This window comes from Bufo bufo, chromosome 1 (genome assembly GCF_905171765.1).
Source record: "Bufo bufo chromosome 1, aBufBuf1.1, whole genome shotgun sequence".
Lineage (NCBI taxonomy): Eukaryota > Metazoa > Chordata > Amphibia > Anura > Bufonidae > Bufo > Bufo bufo.
In genome coordinates, this window is record NC_053389.1 from 814,100,288 (window position 1) to 814,123,190 (window position 22,903).

The 22,903-nt window shown below is 46.2% G+C and overlaps 1 pseudogene; it reads left to right on the forward strand.

Moving 5' to 3' along the window:
• The first annotated feature begins 1,289 nt into the window (after nucleotides 1-1,289).
• LOC120987275 lies at nucleotides 1,290-7,509 on the forward strand (annotated as a pseudogene).
• The last annotated feature ends 15,394 nt before the right edge of the window (nucleotides 7,510-22,903 follow it).

A 22,903-nucleotide genomic window follows, 5' to 3' on the forward strand; every position in this document is an offset into this window, starting at 1 on the left:
TAGACTGGTCTAATTTATTTGCGCATGAAAAAAGTAGCATCTTTGCAGCGAAAAGTCACATCTCTCCAGAAAACTGTGACTTTTAATGTAAAAATGTCGCATTTCACCACAGAAAACAGACGAAGAAAAGTATGCCAGCCCTGGGGTGGAGTGACTGTTTTTGCAAAAAGTTGCAAAATTTAGAAAACGTCTGAATTAGGGCTCATGCACACAACCGTATGTATTTTGCGGTCTGCAAAACACGGATCCGCAAAAAAAAAAATGGATGACATCTGTGTAACATCCGTGTTACAGATCTATTGTAACAATGCCTGTCCTTGTCCGCAAAATGGACAAGAATAGGACATGTTTTATTTTTTTCGCGGAATGGACATACGGACACGGAATGCACACAGAGTCATTTCCGTTTTTTTTCAAACCCCATTGAAATGAATGGTTCCATATACTTACCTGTAAAAAAACATAATGAAAACTGAAGTCAAATACATTTGTGTGCATGAGCCCTTGGCCTAAAAAAATTAAAATAGTCTAATGAGGGGCAAAAGCCTCCAAAACATGTGCAATTTCAGTAGTAAGTGTGACAAAAAAAAAAAAAGATTTTCTGAAACAGTATTTTTTAGGCTAAGGCTACTCAGCGACAGCTGTCATGCGACTTCTTGTTGCACAAAAGTTGTGCGACAATTTTTATAATGGTGGTCAATGGTGTCGCACTGCAACACGACAGTCGCAAAAAATCCATCCAGGATAGATTTTTGTGCAACCGTTGTGTCGCAGTCGGAGCATGTCGCAGTGAGACACCATTGACTGCCATTATAAAAATTGTTGTGCAGCACATGTTGCAGTGTAGTTGTACCCTTTATGTCACCGTGCAGCCTTAAGCTAGGGCTACACAACGACTTGTGTCGCGCAACAATTTTATTAATGATAGTCTATGGTGTTGCACTGCGACATGTTGCAACTGTGCCATGACAGTAGCAAAAAATCCATCCAAGATGGATTTTTCTTAGACTGTCGCGTCGCAGTCGCAGTGCGACACCGTAGACTATCATTATAAAAATTGTCACGCGACACATGTTGCAGTGTAGCCCTAGCCTTAAACTACAAAGAGGCGCAAACACTTTAGTAAATGTGCCCCACAGTTTTTTACCCACACGGCTTGTACAGGTGAATCACATTACAATCATGAACTTAACCTATAACAGCCAGGTGAAGTGATGACCACATGATGGGTGGGGTAAAAAGCTCTCCTCCCTCCACGCCTTCCTGGTGTGACTTCTCCTGTAGTCAGGATGTTGTTAGGAATTAGGTGGAGTTTGCTGCTTGTGGTTCTCATCTATGGGTCAGGCTTTAGCAGTGCTTTGATTAGACAACGGCGCCAGCCAGACACTCGGTGGAGGAATTATCAGCCTGGATGGGGACCTTCTAGAACTGTATCTGCAGTAGGTTCTCATAGGGGAAATCTTTTGTCTGGAATTGGGCCTCTAAGAAGTTCTGGTCCTGTGTCTGGATGGGGCCGCATGTATCCTGGCGTAGGTTATCAGTCCAGACAGCTTACACAGCCCCCACCCATCATGCCGAACCCATCATCCCCTGTCAGTGTGCAGTGTGCTGAGGACAGTATGGTGGTGACTGTAGAGAGAGACTTCTATGGTAATGGTAGGCTGGTGAATCCTTCAGATCTGGTTCTTGGGACCTGCACAGCTAGCTCTCAGGCTTCAGTTACTACTGTAGTCTTTCAAATTGCTCTTCAAGAATGTGGAAGCAACCTAGAGGTAAGTTGGTGGAGGACTAAAGGTCCCTAATAGTAGACAAATATGCACTGGGCAACCATTACTGTGTTTATCATGAAAACCCCCTATATTTAAATGGTTGTGGATAGAGATGAGCAAATTTCATATTTTGATATTTGTTTATGCTTTTACTGGTAAAGGGTGAATTGCGTTATGGATTCCATTACCACGGACCATAATGCAGTTCTATGACTGGATGCATAATGGAATGCCTTTAAAGGCATTCCATCATAATAGACGTCTATGGGCTGCAAAACTGCTCTGTTCCTGTTATGCAGGGGAGTCCTCTCCTGCATAACGAAAAAATGGGACTGATCCATTTTGCAGGCCATAGACCTCTAAAGGCATTCCGTTATGCATCCAGTCATAGAATTGCATTATGGTCCGTGGTAATGAATCCCTAACGCAATTCACCTTTTACCAGTAAACAAAGCGTAAAACTAATTTCATAACCTGAAATTCGCAACATCTCTTTTTCTACAGCTTGTGCCCAGGAATGTTGGCTAGTTTTAGCAGTACACTATGGTGTCATGATCTTCTGACGCAATCTAACCAGTTGTCCATTTATGGCCTTGCAGTGTACTTGCCCCACTGCTTTGTCAAGTTTCTCCTTTTGTATATCTTATAGGGTGGCTAGTTCTTACTAAATTTTCCTACTGATTTGGTACTTATTGTGGCTTTTTATCTTCTCAAGATGACTTCAGATCTACTTATCTACAAGATCAACTTGTCTTACACCCCCACCACCTCCCCCAATGTGCTGATCATCAGGTCCAATCCTGCAGTGGTTCCCATCTGGTGTTACTACCCACGGTAAGTCTGTACCAATAGTGGGTTCTATAGCTGTGTCTTCTAGAGTCTTACAGTGGTGAAATGTCTTCCAGGACTTCCACGTTAAGCTAGATGGTAGTTGTTGTTTGTGGTCACATTGAGACAACTGTTTTCCCCAACCAGCCATAACACAGTCCCGTCCTACTGGATCTGACTGGGACAGTCACAGCTTGATTCCACTTACATTATGAAGCAATGTTCTGTAGTATCAGTACTGTGATCTTTGGCCATGTAATGAGTATAGCAGCCGTACTGTCCATGTAGCCCCATCCTAATTATTGCATTAATCATCCTGCTCCTCTTCAAGGTTCATGATGACTCTGAAAGGGATCTTGACAAACATTCCCCTCTTGCTCTGTCAATACTAGTGCGAGGCTTTGTGCTGTCTCTTCTCCAGGCATGTCTGTTTCACCAACTACTTGCTCTCCATGTAGTAATTCTGGAGAACCTTTAACTGTTCCTCTGATTCCTAATGGAAGTTAGCAGTATGCCATAAAGGTCTGAGTGTTCAGTTTTGGGGTGTCTGACACTAATTCTATTGGTGCTGCCAGTCACTATGCAGGAACACCGAGATTGGCTTTTTTTGCAAACTGCCAGCAATTCAATACTAGCAGGAATAATGGGGGGGAAACTGTAGCCCTCAAGATACTCCAGAAATGTTATGACCTGGGAATTTGTTACTAAAACAGATGTTTGGGGAGGCAACAGGCCCTCTTTAAATGGGACCTGCCTGTAGGACTCTAGGCAAATATTGAAGTCGGTGACCATCAAACTCTTTTTGGTGTAAATAGGGCAGGACTGGTCAGGGTGTCTAACTTCAGTTAAATGCGCTGGAACACCTCTAAGGCCTCAATGCCGTAAGTGTTCGCTACTTTACCATATGGTTGACAAGATCCTTTCAAGTTCCAGTCAACCTCTCAAAGGGCTTGTCCACCATTACAACCATGGCTGCTTACTTCCAAAAGTCACCCCTAGTGTCCATTGGCTCAGCTCTATAGTGAATAGGGGCTTAACTGTGGTTCCACATGCCACCTGTGGAGACATGGGATGATTCTAGAAAACTGCCATTTACGTCCAATCACGTACAGTTATCCTTTCATTTCTCTACTCTTCCAGATTGGCAATGTAAGCAGCAATGCCATCAAGCCAACATGGGCTCCCTTCAGCACCACAGTGAGCTCAGAAGAAAGGTTGTCTTTCTCCTTGACTCTCATGACTGGTAAGACTTCTTCCAGTAGAGGAGGGGTGCATAGTCTCTTGTCTTGTACTAATAGCCTTATTTTGTCTGTAGAGGACTGGAGTGCTCCTCGTCCATCACTGGTCTACCAGCTTTGTGAGACATCTTCTACATAGAGGCCTTTGTGGACATAGAGAACCACGTCCCAATGATGCTGTTTGTTGATAGCTGTGTTGCCACCCTTACTCCAGATGAGACCTCTAATCCTCACTATGACATTATTGCTTATAATGGGTGAGTTCACTTGTTCTTGCATTGCCCTTGTTAATTCAAGGGCATGGTACTCCCATTGTTAATTTAAGGGCATCATTACTTAAATATCTCCTACAGGTGCTTGATCGATGGTATGCTAGGAGATTCCTTATCAGCCTTTGTTTCTCCAAGACCTGAAGCGAATAAGCTTCGATTCACAGTTGATGCCTTCAGGTTCATTAACAGTGCCCTTTCTATGGTAAGGACTAGATGTTAGTATGACGCTGAATGCCAAGCAATTAACTTTTTGCACCTGTCTTTAACATCCTTGTTTTCGCCCCACTAATTTAATGGGGTTTGAAGGCACACAATGGCCACTGTTCTAACCTACTCTTTCCACATTAAAGGGAGTCTGTCCCCAAAATTAGATGTTACACACTGCTGGCGCTGTAGCACAAGTGCCAGTGGTACCTTAGTTTCAGCTGGTGAAAGTCACACCAAAAGAACAATGTTCAATCCATATTCAAATGAGGGCTCGTAGGTGCCCAGGGCCGCTCTGCCTTTCACATTACTTGTCCAGGCCCTGTAAGTCTGTTGCATCATCCCCAGTACCGGCCGAGAACCCGCACATGGCAGTTCACCACCGGCCTGGCATGCCCGGTGGTTTCACACGGCGCGTGTGCATTTGATTTTTTTTGCTGCTGCCCACAATGGGCATCGGTGACAAAAACCAGACTTACAGGGCGGGACAAGCAAGAGGCTGGGGAGTAGTAATATGGAAAAGGCAGTGGCCTGGGCACTTGTGAGCCCTCATCTTTATATGGATTAATGTTTTCGTCTGGTGACAGTCTAACAAAGGAACCATTGGTACTTGTGCAAGAGTGCCATGTAAGCAATGTGTAACGTCAAATTTTGGTGACCTAATCCCTTAATGTTCACAGAATGGGGTGGCTCTACCAATCCGTAGGATAGGAAAAGGTGCTCACTATCTAAGTGTTAACTCCAAAAAACACCAAGAGGTTAATAAATTGTAAAAAATAAAGATATGGCACTCAATATCTGGAGGACTGCTCAAAGCAAATTACTTTATTACTACTACTAAACAGTTCTCAATTATTAAAAGATTAAAATATCATACAAGATACGCAAGTTGTACAGAAATTAAATAACAAAAGGATAAAACATCACAAATGACGGTAAGGTAAAAAATCACTTGAGGTATAAATGTGTATGTCAGACAGCTTATAGGTGCTTTCTGAATTTCTGATTAGTCACCACAGAAAAATTGGTTATCAGCACTATATAGGCTGTTTGTTTAGTAATTCTCTGAGATTTTTGAGTCACTAATTCTTCAGTTAGTAAAATAATAAGCGATTCTTGATGTTATAACGCAATGTTAGACTTTATGAAAGTCATATTATTCTTATAACACAGTTCTTAAATTTGTCAAATTGTAGAAAAACTGGGAATTATTAGCTCTGGGTGGCGTCCCACCTATTATCGAGCTGCCTTATTCCCTTACCTCCAACCTCCTGAGTGCGGCTTTTCCTTTTGGTCGCCGTTCCTTCACCGTCCCACGTGTTCAGCTTCTCCTTAGCTTCAATTTAGGTGAAGGTGGAACTGTGTCATTCCAAGAAGCTATCAGGCATAAGTCTTTATGTAGGACGAATCAGTCACTTGAGGTTAAAACGGAGGTAGAGCTGTAAGTGTCCTTTGCGTACGCCAGAATGGTGGTAATGTGGGGGTCCAGATTCCTCCCAGATGCGTTTCGAAGTCCTAAAAGGTACTGAGGAAGAAGTCAGTACCTTTTAGGACTTCAAAACGCGTGCTGGAAGGAATCTGGACCCCACATTACCACCATTCTGGCGTACTGCAAGGACACTTACAGCTCTACCTCCGTTTTAACCTCAAGTGACTGATTCGTCCTACATAAAGACTTATGCCTGATAGCTTCTTGGAATGACACAGTTCCACCCTTCACCTAAATTGAAGCTAAGGAGAAGCTGAACACGTGGACGCTGAAGGAACGGCGACCAAAAGGAAAAAGCCGCACTCAGGAGGTTGGAGGGTAAGGGAATAAGGCAGCTCGATAATAGGTGGGACGCCACCCAGAGCTAATAATTCAGTTTTTCTACCAATTTGACAAATTTAAGAACTGTTATAAGAATAATATGACTCTTTCATAAAGTCTAACATTGCGTTATAACATCAAGAATCGCTTATTTTACTAACTGAAGAATTGGTGACTATCGAATCTCGGAGAATTACTAACAAACAGCCTATATAGTGCTGATAACCATTTTTCTGTGGGTGGACTAATCAGATTCAGAAAGCACCTATAAGCTGTCTGACATACACATTTATACCTCAAGTGATTTTTTTTACCTTACCGTCATTTGTGATGTTTTATCCTTTTGTTATTTCTGTACAACTTACGTATCTTGTATGATATTTTAAATCTTTTAATAATTGAGAACTGTTTAGTAGTAATAAAGTAATTTGCTTTGAGCAGTCCTCCAGATATTGAGTGCCATATCTTTATTAATCCCTTTAAATGGACTGAGGTAAATGTATTGGAATTTATATTCTCCTTTTGATACCTGATTATAATGGTATTCTGCTTGATACTGTAACAAATCAAACTAATGTACTTTAACTGTTTGAAATGAGAAACTCAATAAAAAACTATTGAAACAGAAATAACCCATATGGGAATCCTAATCCTTTCTAGTATGGGGCCCTGAGGGTAATTAACTTCTCCAGCTGTCCAAGATTATGCATGTACAAATTATTTCTCATTGGGATATAAACTAATTGTGGTGTCTTAGATCTACATAACCTGTCACCTGAGAGCTGCTGACATCAACCAGACCCCTGATCCAATGAACAAGGCCTGCTCCTACAACAAGGCTACCAGCAGGTATAACCTTGCCACATCTGAGTGTCTTCAGTTGGATAACAATGTATGTTCTCTCAATGGTTGACACTTGATTTGCACTTGCTTTTTCAGTTGGTCACCTGTGGAAGGCCCCAGTGTGAACTGCCAGTGCTGCAACACTGGGAACTGTGCTACAGTTGGCAGCCGGAGAACAGCATGGGGCCCACAACCTGCCAGGTCAAGAGGAGTTGGGAAGAGAGATGTTGGTGAGTTCTTCATTTAAACGTCTCCTAAAGCTTCCATACATGTCAAGCTATTTGAAAATGGGTGTTGCTAATTCTTCCACTAGGTTTCTCATCTAGAGAAATACACTCTGGCCAGACTGGGCCCTCTACTAGTGGACTGGATCTAAGCCTAACCAGGTCTCCAAAGGAGGAATTTCCCAAGGTTCCAGAATGGGTGTAGAAGAACCTCTGCAGTTGTGGGTGCTGGTGGCCATGGGCTCAATCACTTCAGTAGTTGTTGCTGTGACTCTTATTGTGGCTGCAAAATGTCTTCTGAAAAAACGGTCTCACAAATAGTCCAGAAATAAAAATGGGGGGAAATGTTACTTGTTCTTGGGTCTTTTTGTCTCAGTCTATGGTAATAATGGTTGTATGGGACTCACTGGTTTCATGTGGCCCATAACTTCATGCATGGTCCAGCACAACAGACCATCTCCTGGTACTTTATACATGAGTACTATGGGGCTACATGGAGGATTTTCTGTGGGTCACATGGAAGTATGGTATGGGCACATCTGTATAGAGCTCATGGGTGGTTCATGGCTCGCACTCCTCAGGAGCAGAAATAAGACTTGAAAGCTGCTCTAGAGGGCTTTGTGGAGCTGAGTTGTAATACCAAACGCCCCCCCATGGTCAGGTGTGGCATGGTTTCTGGCAGAAAGCAGCTATCCTGGATAATAAAGGGCTGAGCCACATCAGTAGGCTTAAACTGCCTTAGATTCAGACTGTTAATATTGATCAGGTCAGAAAAGCAGGTCTGTATAGATGTGAATGGGGTTGCTAATCGTTATACAGATGTAATTGAAAAAATAGAAAAGCTACAATTTCTGTGGAATTTGTGTGAAGTGTTCTTGCCTCTACCAGTAGTCTACAACTGGAGTGGGCCGAGTAACTGGCAAGGATGGAGTGGGCCGAGTAACTGGCAAGGATGGAGTGGGCCGAGTAACTGCAAGGATGGAGTGGGCCGAGTAACTGCAAGGATGGAGTGGGCCGAGTAACTGGCAAGGATGGAGTGGGGCGAGTAACTGGCAAGGATGGAGTGGGCCGAGTAACTGGCAAGGATGGAGTGGGCCGAGTAACTGGCAAGGATGGAGTGGGCCGAGTAACTGGCAAGGATGGAGTGGGCCGAGTAACTGGCAAGGATGAGTGGGCCGAGTAACTGGCAAGGAATTACACAAACCAAATTGACTAAATTTAAAAAGTGCACATGTCAAGCTTGATGGAGTGAGAAATGCATTTCAACACTTATTTTATATAGCACATTTAATTGCAATGTTGCCCAAAGTGCTTCAGTTACATTAAAACCTACATTTATAAGAACATTAGCAGGTCTATTTGTGTAGGTCGGTGCTGAAAATGAGGGAGTGGTGGCGGTTTAGAAATAATGTCCTGATTTTTTTCAGCTCCCGCTCTAGTTTTGAACATTCCGCCATTTATTCCTATCAGACCAATTTCGCCACAAACCAATATTTAGTGAACCATTCGGCGAAATGTTACACAAAGTAAGAGTGCACCAATCGGGAACCATCCGCGTGTTTCGGTATTACTGTCTATGTAGTGTAAAAACTGTGGGAGGAGTTAGGGTAGTAAATTTAGCTATAATATATGTGAGAACAGTAGGTGGTCTTGCCATGCAAGAACACTTAAATAGTTGTGCTTGAGGCCTAAGTGTTATGATCTGGACCTACTAATAACCGAGATAATCTATAATCTGGATTACGCCACTGGAATCCCCCCCCCCCCCAACAATGACATATGGATTTTCTCATGGCATAGCAATAGTATGTGCCCTTAAATGTCTGATGGGTGTGGGCTTCACCTTCAAGGAAGATCCTGGCTTGAAGTGCATACTCTTCCATTGACTATGGGAATTCTGACAAGACTGCTGGCTTAGCTGTTTTTGGAGATCCCATACCAGTCAATGGAAAGGGTGGCATGTTGTGTTCTTGGCTGGACTGCGTTCTAAATGTAGGTCCAGTGGCAGTCTTGAGACCCACACCATTCCTTGGAACCCTTTGACAGTGCCATATCTTTCATCAGGACATTGGGCCTATAGCTCAATCTCTGCTATTCACTATCTTAGGCCTCTAGACCTGAATCCTAGGAGTTGGTACAATAGGACAGGTGGTTGGGATGACCTGATGTGACAGTTCTTAGGCAGTGCACTAACTTGGTCTGCCTGGTGCAGGCTAACCATTGCAGATGGCAACATGAATGGGGAGTGAGGTAAGTACTATTCTATTTTGACACTTGGGAGGGAAAGTATAAATAAATGCAGCACTCCTGGGGCCAGCCATACTGGAGGGGCATTATAAAGTGGGCACTGTTGGGTCGCAGCAGTGCCCTCTTAGGGTCCCCTCCTGGTAGCACCCTCTTTATATAAAGAGGAGCACTTTCTGCAGCATACTGCATTGGGGGTAGCAACAGAGGTCAGCATTTAAAATCTTAGAGAAAGTGATTTTTTTTTTTTTTTTTTGTGGCAATACTCGTGTGCAATGTGTGTCTTACAACTAGGGAGCGTAGCGTTTGAAATCTGAGTGATAACGTTAAATACTAGTCCAAAATTTAGGCATCTCCAGACAGTTCACCAGAGTTTTTTCTTTTTTTGTGTGCGCAAAATATAGCAACACAAGTGTGCTATGTCTTTTAGCCCTTTCGCTACCAGCGCCGTACATGTACAGCACTGAAGCAGTGTTTAAACATTAAGCCATGGCTTGCAGAGCTCTGCTGTTTCAAACAGCAGAGGCCTGTTGCTAATGACCGGAGAATAATCACGGTCATTACAGCCTTTTAGATGTTGCTATCAAGTGTGTTCTAAGCATCTAAAAGGTGAAAAACCCGGAAGCACCCACTTCTGGGTTAATACTGGCATCCCCATGCGGCGAGGATGCCGGTAATGAATTCTAATAGGCTGGCTCTCGGAAGAGACCCAGCGTATTAGAGCTGCAATTCTTATGTTGGCCAGCAGGTGGAAGGCCAATATAATAAATCTGCAATTCACATAATACTGCACTATTATTTGCAATATGGTAATAGTGAATAAAAAAATAAAAGTACTGAACATGTTAGCCTCTTAGAGTGACCTGAAAAACATAAAAAAGGAACCCACCCTGACATAGCAGTTTGATAAAAGTTGCAGAGAGGGAGAGGACTCTGCTGAGGATTGTGTTTGGCTGGATCGGGGTGCCAGAATGCAGGCGGATAAGGCAATGTAGGGCCAAAACCTCCCAAAGAACTGGCAGGACCAGATCTGCTTAAATATTGTGGTGAGCTTAGAAACTGGTGATGCCCCTAACACTGTGGGCGCAGGCGCAAAATGTGCCAGACCTTGCAGAAGCTTGGCTTCTGCTACCTCTGTGCGAGCATCTCTATTTAGTATTTTTTCCTCCACAGGCCAGCACACAAAACAGCCGAGCGCAAGATCTGCAGGATTAAAATAAGCTGTGGGCACTCAAACATACATGGTATCAGAGCTCTCTTGCGGCACATGAGGTGGCATCACCGGATGATCCAAGTCCTTTGGGAATGCTAGCTGTTGTATTTTCCCAATCAGGAGTCTTTCCTTCTCCGGGTCCTCTTTGCTGCAGCCAACCCGCATCTCCCAGCAATAGTGTCCTTGTCGTCATCATCCGTGTTTCTCCAGCTAAGACTTCTTGTCCTCCACACCATCATGAACCATCCATAACTAAATGTATAGGCCATAAAATTTACTCTCTCAGCCATCAATTGTCTTGTCTCTGCTGTATTTAGTAGTGCCTTGTACTCTCATGTGGAAGAGGACGTTGGAGACTCCTTGTGATTCTCACTGTGCCGCATGGTGCAGGGACAGTAATGTCTTTCACAGCCCACTGGGTCAATTTTTAAAAATTAGGGATCTAAACAGCAACGGGTAAAGTTTGATCCCACCCTGATTGTGTTGGCCTGGCACTTATCCACCTCCTCCACCATGGACACTCTGCTGTCCCCAACAGCCTCCTCGCTCCCATTCCCCCCCCCCCCTAATTGCTTGGGCAAGAGTAGTCACACCAGCAAGCAGTTGCTAAAGTACATCAAGCAGCAAACATCCCACTGGTTGTCACCAAGCTGATTCCAACTGGGAAAAGGGTTCAGTGACAATGACACAACATCCTGGCTGCCCTGAACCTGGGAAACATGCATGGCACACCTCAATAAAGGGGTTATCCAGGAAATAATAACGATGAACTATCAGGATAGTCATCGTTATCACATAAGCAGGGGCCTGAGTCCCAGCACCCCCACCGATCAGTGGTGCAGGGAGCCACACACCAACCGAGCTCTGGTGAGGGCAGCTATAGTATTGTGGCTGTGCGTGGTATTGCAGCTCAGCCCCTTCAAGGGGCTGAGCTGCAACTAGGCCATGTGCCCATTGTATGGTGACGTCACATGGCCCGGGAAGAGGCCACGGCATTCACAGAGCGCCCAGTATTCCTAACAGCTGATCTGCAGGGTTCCCTGAGGATAGGTCAGGAATAATATTTGCAGAATAACCCCTTTAACCTAGTCGTACAACGCTTTAAAAAAGTACACTGGCTTCCGCAAGGTGCTGGCAATGTCCAGGAGACTTTCCTCGCATTTCAGACATTCTCATGTGGTGAGGAACGCTCTCTTGGACTTGCAGCAACAGAACGGTCTACAGCTACCCCACTTTATCCACAACGGTCTAACTCAGCATTGCACATGCAGCAGAAAGCCGTGAATGATTTTGTCATGCATCAGACTGCCTCCGCATGTGTTGTTCCCAGGTCAGGCAGTGGCAGCTCATGCTGTTCATGCTTCAGATGTCCCTCGTCCCTTCATATTTATCTTAGAACAGGTGCTCATGCAGCAGAGTGCGATGGAGGAAGAAGAACAGCTAATGCAGTATCCCAGGGGGTCAGTAGCCGCTTTGGGTATGCGGGGAGTCGTAGTGCAGGGCAACCCACTAACCTGGGATTCACTGTCGTCTTCAATCTGGGTAAATACTGGAACAGGCAGTTCATAAACGTCGTGACGCCAGTGCCAATTGAACGGTGACACACCGTGTAGTGATAGGTGGAATAATAGAGTAGTCCAGGTATTCATACAACAGGTCAACTTTACTGCATGGATTTGTAGTAGGCTGAACAGCCAGAGAATACAGTTCCAGAGTTATTCCACACTTTACCATACAGTTAACAGTAGTGGTTCAGGCTTTTACTTACAACAAGGTTAACTTCGAGACAGGCCTCCTAGGTTCAGGGATTCCCTCTTATGCTACTTGCAGCAATACCCTCAAGGTCCAGACACCTAATTCCTGGTGATAACCCTTGAGCAAATACTTGGTAGAGGTATTCTTCCCTCCTGATGGCAGGCTCTATCTTTTGAGTTCTTCAGGTATAACTAACCTGGAAAGCTGGGTGGGTATGACCCTCCACACCAGTAGTGCAATCTCTGCACTCTTGACTGAGCCCTGAATCTCTCAGCACTCTCTCCAGAAACTTCTAACCACCTTCCTAGACTAGGCCCTAGCCTATTTATACTGAACTGGGGGCTCCCTCTGCTGGCTGGAATAAAGATTACCTGCCACAGGCCTAACTGGCTTAAAGGGAAATACACATTACAATCTAGCAGTGTCGGGTAACCTACCCGTATGCTGCACACCCCAGACTTTAACGTGAGTAAGGCCTCGTACTCACACACACCTTCCTGAACCGGCATAACATGGTACTTAAATAACTTAACATTATAAATATAATAAATAATTATTTAACATTTGTAACTCAATGAACAAATGACACAAGGGAAAGGGGCGTCTTCTTGCTTCTTAGGCACGGCCGCTGACCTGGCACAGCGGACTTAAGGTGAACCAGGTTAGTCCATTTTTCTTTGGTTGCAGTGTAGTAACGGACCTACCCAGGGGTTTCCTGTGGGTGTATAATAGGCAAGGGCTCACGTGGAGGAGTCCATTCTTGCGCACAAACGTCAAGCAAGCTATTTCCAGTAGCAACTGCTCGGGAAGAGACACCACCAGCATAGTCAAAGTCTCCTAACCGGACTGGCGGACGTCCCCTGGTCATCCGGGTAGACCTTCTCAACACAGGGGTCTCCTCTTCCCTTAGAAGAGAGAGGAGCAACAGGAGGGTCTCCATCAGTGAGACCTTGGTCAGGAACAACAGGAACAACAATATCCCTTAGAAGGGGGACTGGATCCGGGGCATCTTGAACCGGCTCTTCTGGAGGTGAAGATACATTAGGTGCCGGAGCGGGCACCAACAAGTTCAACCATGGTGTCAGAAGCCAATGCATGGGATATGAGTCATACCTTAGATTATTGACAGCCTGCATAGGATCCTCGGGCTGTATTGCTGACTCTGACACAGGGGATTCAGATCTAGAACTCTCGGCACTGGGTTCTGGTGTCAGGCAGAGTTTTAACCGGTTTCTGTGTACAATTTGGGATCCCCTGCCTTCCCGGGTGATCTCATAAGTGTGAGTTCCAACATTTGGGATTGCAGTGACAACATAGGGACTTTGCTCCCATTTACTGTCCAGTTTACTTGTACGGCGGTTATTTTTTAACCATACCACAGCCCCTATTGTCAAGGGTTCTGCATGGGCTGCTTGATCATAGTCTCTCTGCTGTCGGTCTCTAGCATAATCCATACGTTCCTGAACAATAGCTTTGGCTGTATTCAATCGCCTTTGGTGCTCAGCAACCCAGTCGGTATTAGGTAATGGGTTGATGCAATCAGGTACATGTATGTCCAAGGAGTGATCAGCAGGCAATGTCCCTTGGCGCCCAAACATCAAATAAAAAGGGGTATACCCAGTGGAACAATGGATGGTATGATTGTACGTGAACATGAGCTGTGGCAACAGACTAGGCCAATCTCCTCTGGTTTCAGGAGGTACGGCCCTCAGCATCTCTATCAAGGTCTGATTCATTTTTTCACACAATCCATTACCTTGAGGATGGTAGGCTGTTGTCCGGATCTTCTTACAGTTGTATAAGCGGCACAGTTCATGGAACAGATGGGACTCAAAAGCAGGTCCTTGATCGGTGAGGATCTTTTCTGGACATCCGTAGGGCAGGAGGAAGTGTTTCCAGAACAGTTCGGCTGTAGTCTTGGCTGTCTGGTCTCTCACAGGCACCGCTACAACAAACTTAGTGAAATGGTCAATAATAGTCATGGCATAAGCATACCCTGAGCGACTAGACTCCAGCTTCACATGGTCGATGGCGACAAGTTCAAGAGGACGGGTACTTACAATGGGTCTCAGTGGTGCCCTCTGATCATGGTGCTCACTTCGTTTTAAGGCACAGGCTACACACTCCCGACACCACTTCTCAATGTCTTCTCTCATGCCCACCCAGTAAAACCGCTGGCGGATATTAGCCTCAGTCTTTTGGACCCCAAAGTGACCGGATTGATTGTGGTACATCTCCAACACCATACCTGCATCTCGTCGGGGTATGAGAATCTGGTGTACTCTTTCGTTGGATACTGGGTCTAGGCTTCTCCGTAGCAATAGGCCCTTTTGTATGAAGAGCTGATGGCGCTGTCTCCACAGTTTGATGAGTTCGGGATCTGCACTCTTACGCCGAATCCTCTCAGGGGCTCTGCCACTAGTAATGAAGTCCAACAACTCACCCAGCACTCTACTTTCAGACTGTAGTTTCACCCACCTTTCTTCTTTAGGTTCAGGCCTACTGGAGGGTGAAGGAACTGCAGCTCTGTCATTGGTAGCTCGAGCCTGATCCTGTTGAGCAAATTTGTTATAGAAAGCCGGCATTTCTACATCTTCCCAAGCATCTCGCCCATCATCAGGAGCTGTCTCTGTGGGAAGCCTGGATAAAGCATCAGCATTGTCATTAGTACGTCCAGCACGGTATTTTACAGAGAAATCATAGTTGGCCAGGCGAGATGCCCATCTCTGCTCCAAGGCCCCCAATTTAGCTGTATTTAGATGCGCTAGAGGGTTATTGTCAGTGAATGCAATGAACGGGGTGGCGGCTAGATAATCTTTGAATTTCTCCGTCACTGCCCACACTAATGCCAGGAACTCTAGTTTGAAGGAACTATAATTCTGGTCATTTTTCTCAGCCCCTTTCAGGGAGCGGCTTGCATAAGCTATCACCCTTTCTTTTCCCTCTTGGATCTGGGCTAACACAGCTCCCAGGCCTCGCTTGCTAGCATCGGTATACAGATGGAAGGGCTTGCTGTAGTCTGGATAACCTAACAGGAGGCTCTGTCAGTTTCTTTTTAACAATTGGAACGCTATCTCTCTTTCCTCATTCCACTCAATGGGCACAGGAGTTCTAGGACTTTTCTTGGGTTGCCCCCTCAGGAGTTCCTAGATAGGATCAGCTATTTGAGCAAAATGGGGTATAAAACGTCTATAGTAGCCTGCAAAACCAAGGAAACCCCTCACTCCCTTGACGGTAGTAGGAACCGGCCAATTACGGACAGCCGCTAACTTATCAGGGTCAGGTTGCACGCCCTCTCCTCTTACCACATGCCCCAGGTATTTTACTGCAGGTTTGAGCAAGTGACACTTGGATGGCTTTACCTTCAAGCCATATTTGATAAGGATTTCAAATACTTCTGCTAAATGTTTCAGATGGTCTTCATATGTTTTTGAGTACACAATGACGTCATCTAGATACAGCAGCACTGTTTCGAAGTTTTTGTGACCCAAACACCGCTCCATTAGTCTCTGGAAAGTTCCTGGGGCATTACATAGCCCGAACGGCATACAATTGAATTCAAACAGGCCCATGGGAGTAGTGAAAGCAGTCTTTTCCCTATCTGCAGGGGCCATGGGTACTTGCCAGTAGCCACTGGTCAAGTCCAATGTGGAGAAATAGGCAGAGGAGCCCAGAGCAGTTAGTGACTCCTCAATGCGGGGCAGTGGGTATGCATCTTTGTGGGTTATTTGATTAATTTTCCTATAATCCACGCAGAAACGGATACCACCATCCTTCTTCTTTACAAGGACCAGGGGTGCCGCCCACGGGCTACGACTGTCCCGGATTATATTAGAGTCTTTCATCTCTTGGATAATTTCCTTTACAGTCTGATATGAAGTAGGCGGTAAAGGTCTGTACCTTTCCTTGATAGGAGGATGTGAGCCAGTAGGTATGGTGTGTTGTATGCCACTAACCTCTCCATAGTCAGTAGCATGCTTACTGAAGGCCTGGTGGTGCTCTTTGACAAGCTGTATAATCCCTTCTTGTTGTTGTTGGGGGGTAGTCTCGTCCCCGACATGGAGCTCTTCCCACCAGGGCACTTGTGGCTGGGTCACCGGCGAACATCCGCTGTCTGCAGCTGGCGGCTTCTCTGTCGCTGGAAGACGAATGATGTCTTGGAAGGACACCTGGGACAGCTGAGCAACAGGGTAATGCTTAGTAAGCGCCACAGGATGATCACTCAGGTTAATCAGACGGACAGGTACTTTACCTTGGGAGACGTTCACCAGGCACTTGGCAGCTCTCACATAAGGGTATTTCTCCATCTGGATTGGTTCCACCAGGGCTGGATAATCTCGGCCTTGGACTCCCAGGACAGCACGACACCATAAAAGAGTTTGAGAATTAGGAGGCAAAGTCACAGGCTTAATATCACGGATCCTGGTAGTACAAATTTCTCCTTTCCCATTAGCAAACCTCTGCTGGGCACTTAACACAGTAATAGTCTTTTGAATCACCCTCTTGGATGCAGAGGAAGCAGTGGGCAAAGTATGGTGTAATACGGCAAGTATTTCTGAATTACAGTTTTTGAAGACATTGGTGCCTAGGATGACAGGATGTCCTCCTCTGTCGCCGGCCTGTACTACTATCACCCCCTGTTGCGGTAAGGTTACTTCTCCCACCTGCAGGGTGGGTTCCCAGTATCCATGAATCTTTACTGGTTTGCCATTGCTGGCGATAATCTCTACCCAGGATTCAGGCGGCTGGATCAATTGGTCGGTGTCCCAGAATTTTTCAAAGGCGGGCAGCTGAATAGTAGTGACTTGAGACCCAGTATCTAATAGGGCTTCAAATGGGACCCCGTTGATCTCTATATTGATTTTAGGATGGGATCCTACATACCGTGGCATCCAATTTGGATCCTTTGGACCTATTGTTCTACCTCCCGAGGGGTGGTCCTCAGCCTCGAGGGTAGCCCGTTTAACTGCCAGCACGTGGATTCTGTGTGTCCCACCTTTTCGCAGTATGTACACACGGGCCGCTTGCGATCTCTATTACGCCTCCCAGGATCCCTGGGGTGAGTCTCTTGGTATGGAGGTGGGAACGGCCTAGGAGGTGACAAGAACTCTTCCTCTGACATTATGGGTTTTTCCCATTCCTCTATTTTTCTGCACACTCTCTCTAGACTTTTAGTGAGGTGATTTACTTGCTCTGTCTGCATGGCGATAGTATCGGTAGCTGAAGCTTGAACAGCTTGACCGGCCTGAGCCTGGTTAGTGATAAGCGGTTTTGGCCTGCAGGCTGATGACTCATGTGGGGTGCTCAACTCCGTAGATACTGCTGACCCCAGAATTTTTATCGCCAGTTCTTTAAAGTCCAGAAAGGCACTGTTAGGGTGCTGGGCGGACAGCATCTTTAATTGGGTCCTTATTTGCTCACTAGACACCCCGGTGATAAATTGTTCCCTTAGGGTCTGGTCCTGATTATCAGCCTCCTTGGGATCTATCTGGATTACAGCCCCTAAAGCCTCCTGAAGTGATAGGGCATAGTCACAGAGGGACTCACCGGACTTCTGTTTCTTGCCAAAGAAGTGCATCTTTATCTCTGAGGCAGTCCTTGTTTCAAAAGTGGCCCTGAGGCGGGTGAATATCTGCTCCAGAGTACTCCGCTCAGTAGCAGGCCAGGATAATACCTCTCTGCGGGCAGCTCCCTCCAGTTGTGCTAGCAGGATTTCCATCTGCTGGTCGGCATTTATGGGGTACAGTTCTAATAATGCCAGCAACTTTTCTTTAAAGTCTCTTAGGGTATGGGTCTCTCCTTTATAGCGGGGAAACCATGGGGCCCCAAAATAGTAAGGCATGGTAAAGGGCATCATGCTGGGGGCTATAGGATGATTAGGAGCCGCAAGCTCTCCCGGGGCCGGCTGCTCGGGCACTCCCGGTTCTGACATGTTAGTCTATTAAGATGTGGCCGCTGGCGACTAAAGGGGCCGGAACAATCCCCTTCCCTCCGGTTACAAGTCCTTACCGGTATCGCCGGGTTTGCGCAGTCCAAATCTCGAGAGACTCAGGACGTCCTGAGTATGCGGTGACGTAGAAGAAGCAGGGCCGCGGCGGTGCGATGATGAAGAGGGGCGGGATTCTCTGTGTCTTTGAAGGGATCCGCCCACGAAGGTCCTCAGCAGCGCGGGAAACTTTACTCCAGGCGGCCGGTGGCCATCTTGGTCACCATTCCCTGACAGCAAGCAGGGTTGTTGACAAGTGAATAAATTGTAATCCACAGCCACGATTTTCTTTTCCTGGGGGTAGAGCAACACAGCACAGCGCCTCCGATTCCTCCCAGGCACAATTGTAATACACCGACTTGAAAATAAAGGGTTTAGTCCTTGCAATACGGTGGTGGAATAGTTAAAGCACACAGTTCACACTTCTCTGCACTCCAGAAGCATGCGGATCCTGTTCGTGACGCCAAAAAGAGCGATGCAGTATCCCAGGGGGTCAGTAGCCGCTTTGGGTATGCGGGGAGTCGTTGTGCAGGGCAACCCACTAACCTGGGATTCACTGTCGTCTTCAATCTGGGTAAATACTGGAACAGGCAGTTCATAAACGTTGTGACGCCAGTGCCAATTGAACGGTGACACACCGTGTAGTGATAGGTGGAATAATAGAGTAGTCCAGGTATTCATATAACAGGTCAACTTTACTGCATGGATTTGTAGTAGGATGAACAGTCAGAGAATACAGTTCCAGAGTTATTCCACACTTTACCATACAGTTAACAGTAGTGGTTCAGGCTTTTACTTACAACAAGGTTAACTTCGAGACAGGCCTCCTAGGTTCAGGGATTCCCTCTTATGCTACTTGCAGCAATACCCTCAAGGTCCAGACACCTAATTCCTGGTGATAACCCTTGAGCAAATACTTGGTAGAGGTATTCTTCCCTCCTGATGGCAGGCTCTATCTTTTGAGTTCTTCAGGTATAACTAACCTGGAAAGCTGGGTGGGTATGACCCTCCACACCAGTAGTGCAATCTCTGCACTCTTGACTGAGCCCTGATCCTCTCAGCACTCACTCCAGAAACTTCTAACTACTCCTAGGCTAGGCCCTAGCCTATTTATACTGAACTGGGGGCTCCCTCTGCTGGCTGGAATAAGGATTACCTGCCACAGGCCTAACTGGCTTAAAGGGAAATACACCTTACAATCTAGCAGTGTCGGGTAACCTACCCGTATGCTGCACTAACGTATCTTGCTGTCTGCCCTGCAGCTGTTGGGGACCCACAAGGAGAAACTCTCATGGAGGAGGAGGTTGATGATGATGATGATGATGATGATGATGATGATGATGGCACCAGCCACAACACCTAATCGTCTCAATGGGCGGCAGAGCTGGAACGAATTGGCTTCTCAGACAAGCTGCCCAGAATGGTGACCTGTACACTCGCTTGCTTGCTACCATGACAGGCGTATCAATGACATCAAGCAGTCTGATGATTACTGGATATGCAGCACGCCAGACCTGCAGGGTATAGCGAAGCGAGGTCACGGTTATAGGCAATCGAGGGTTGCTCACTATATTAGAGAACCCTGGGCAGGCATGCGGCAGTGAATGAGAGGTAGACACAGTTCCTCTGGGGCACACTCTGTTTGTAGGGACCAGGCCTGATGGTGGATGAGGTGCCCTGGATGTTACAGGTATTTTTAGTGCCTGGGGCAAGGTCCCTGTTGGTTTCGTGACGCCAGTGCCTGTAACGGTGGCACACCGATTTATAGGAGGAATAACTGAGTACTCAGTGGATAAACCAAACGTTGCTTTACTTGGTGAACACAGTCCAACTTTGTACATACAGTTACAGGTGATTGTGATGATAATGCAGTCCCTTGAACAATACTTCACAAGCAGGTAGACTTTGAATAATGGCAGGAATTGATCATGCAAGATACTTGGAGGGCACAACGGTTGATGCTTTACAGTACAATGCTGCTCTATTCCCTTCAGCTATTCTAGCTGGCTGGATCCCAAGGCCCGGATGCCTAAATGCTGGCTTTAATCCTTGGTATATAAATCCTCTCTCCAGTATTGGCGCTTGCTTTACTTTATAGAACCTCTGCCCATCAGGGTACTTATCTGACCTGGTATTGTCCTTACTCGGCTTGAGGGTAACTGCAGGTTTCTCCCAGGAGGTGCTGTCCTGCAACCGGGGTGTCTCTACTGAGCTAAGCCTAGCCTCAGGAGCTTCAGGTGGACGAAGTAACTCTCTCTAGTCCCTGGAATGAACTAACCCTCCCCTGTCTGGGCCTTCCTATATATATCTAGGGCTCTCTATCTCCCTCTAACTTCTGGGAGGCTAAACTACACCCTGACAGGCCTGACACCCAGCTAACACAGGGAAATGCATACATATAACATTACAGGTAATAACAACACATTAACCCCTTTTGTGCAGTGCCCACCTTAACCTAGTGGGACACTACAGATAGCGATGGTTTTAAGCAAAATGGGGGAATGTTTTACTTCTGCAGGAATGAAGGTCAAATGATTCAAACAGGGAACAAACACCTGCCACCATCATGTCAGAAAGAGAGTCCCCTCTCCACCCCCTGCAGAGTCAACCACCTCCCACCGCCACAAGCAGCAGAAGCCGCAGCAGCCATTTCAGTCTCCTTAACATGATGGAGCAAGATTAGCAAGCCAAGACTTCCCGCCACAGCACCCAGGTTCAGGCCTACCTACAATCTGGCTTGCCCCAGCACATACCCTGTTCTCTAACTCAATAGATTTCCGGGCAAGCACATCACGCTCTCTGTCCTCTTTCTTTCCCAGCCTCCGGTGTTATCTCAGACAGTTTTCAGAGCCTTAGGCTGCGTTCACACGGGCGAGATTTCTGCGCGGGTGCAATGCGGTAGGTGAACGCATTGCACCCGCACTGAATCCGGACCCATTCATTTCAATGGGGCTGTTCAGATGAGCGATGATTTTCACGCATCACTTGTGCGTTGCGTGAAAATCGCAGCATGCTCTATATTCTGTGTTTTTCACGCAACGCAGGCCCCATAGAAGTGAATGGGGTTGCGTGAAAATCGCAAGCAAGTGCGGATGCGGTGCGATTTTCACGCATGGTTGCTAGGAGACAGTCTATTCACTGTATTATTTTCCCTTATAACATGGTTATAAGGGAAAATAATAGCATTCTGAATACAGAATGCTTAGTAAAATAGGGCTGAAGGGGTTAAAAAAATAAACAAATTAACTCACCTTCTCCTCTTGTTCGCGAAGTTCCCGGTATGATAAGCCCACAACTCATCATACCGGGAACTTTGCGAACAAGAGGAGAAGGTGAGTTAATTTGTTTATTTTTTTTTAACCCCTTCAGCCCTATTTTACTAAGCATTCTGTATTCAGAATGCTATTATTTTCCCTTATAACCATGTTATAAGGGAAAATAATACAATCTACACTACAACTAACCCAAACCCAAACCTGAACTTCTGTGAAGAAGTTCGGGTCTGGGTACCACAGTCGGTTTTTTATCACGCGCGTGCAGAACACATTGCACCCGCACAATAAAAACTGAACATCGGAACGCAATCGCAGTCAAAACTGACTTCAATTGCATTCCTACTCGCGCGGAATTGCCGCAACACACCGGGACGCATCTGGACCTAATCCGGACACGCTCGTGTGAACCCAGCCTTAGGGGACTTGGTGACACCCAAACGGACCAAGTTGTCCTCCCCCAGTGTCCAAAACATCGCTTTTGTTAAAATGAACCAAGCCTGGATTGAGGAGGATTTTCACACTCCTCCCGCTGAGGCTGATGAATAGATCTGGCCTTGCTGATGGTGCCCCATCATGTAGCCTGCATACCATCATGCTGCTGCCTGACTACAGACATGTACCATATGTGCAATAGGCGCCTCCCCCCATGGCCCTCCTATAACGCGTCCCTGGTGTAGAAAATGCTGAGTGGTGTAGTGCGGCCTCAAAGTCTCTTTATGTGTCACGGTGTTCCTACCTAGATATGGCTGAACCTAGTGGCGTAGGGATCGCCATAGCAACCATAGCAGTGGCTATGGGGCCCTACGCCACTGGGGGCCCGTCCGACCGCATTTAGTTTTTTTTTTTATTAACACACACAGACAGCCAGGAGGTGGCGTAACTACCGGGGAAGCAGCTGCCTCGGGGCCCGACAGTTTATTTTCAAGTTAGTTAAATATCGATTCTTGTCTTAATGTTGAGGGCCCCCTTCACAGCAGCGGTCTTAATGTTCAGGCCCCCTCGCTAATGTGATCTAATCTTACTGTATTCTAAAGTCTCCTGATGTGTCTGGGATTCGAACCGACAACCTCCAATGTATCAGTGGCAAAGCATTTACCCTCACAACCATAAAGGAGGCATTGCAACTGATTGCAAATATATGAGACTTCTACTGTTATAGCTGGCTAAGTGTACATCTATACACATGACAGCTGCCCCAACACACCCAGCACTGCTATATCTCTATATGATAGCTGTCCCAGC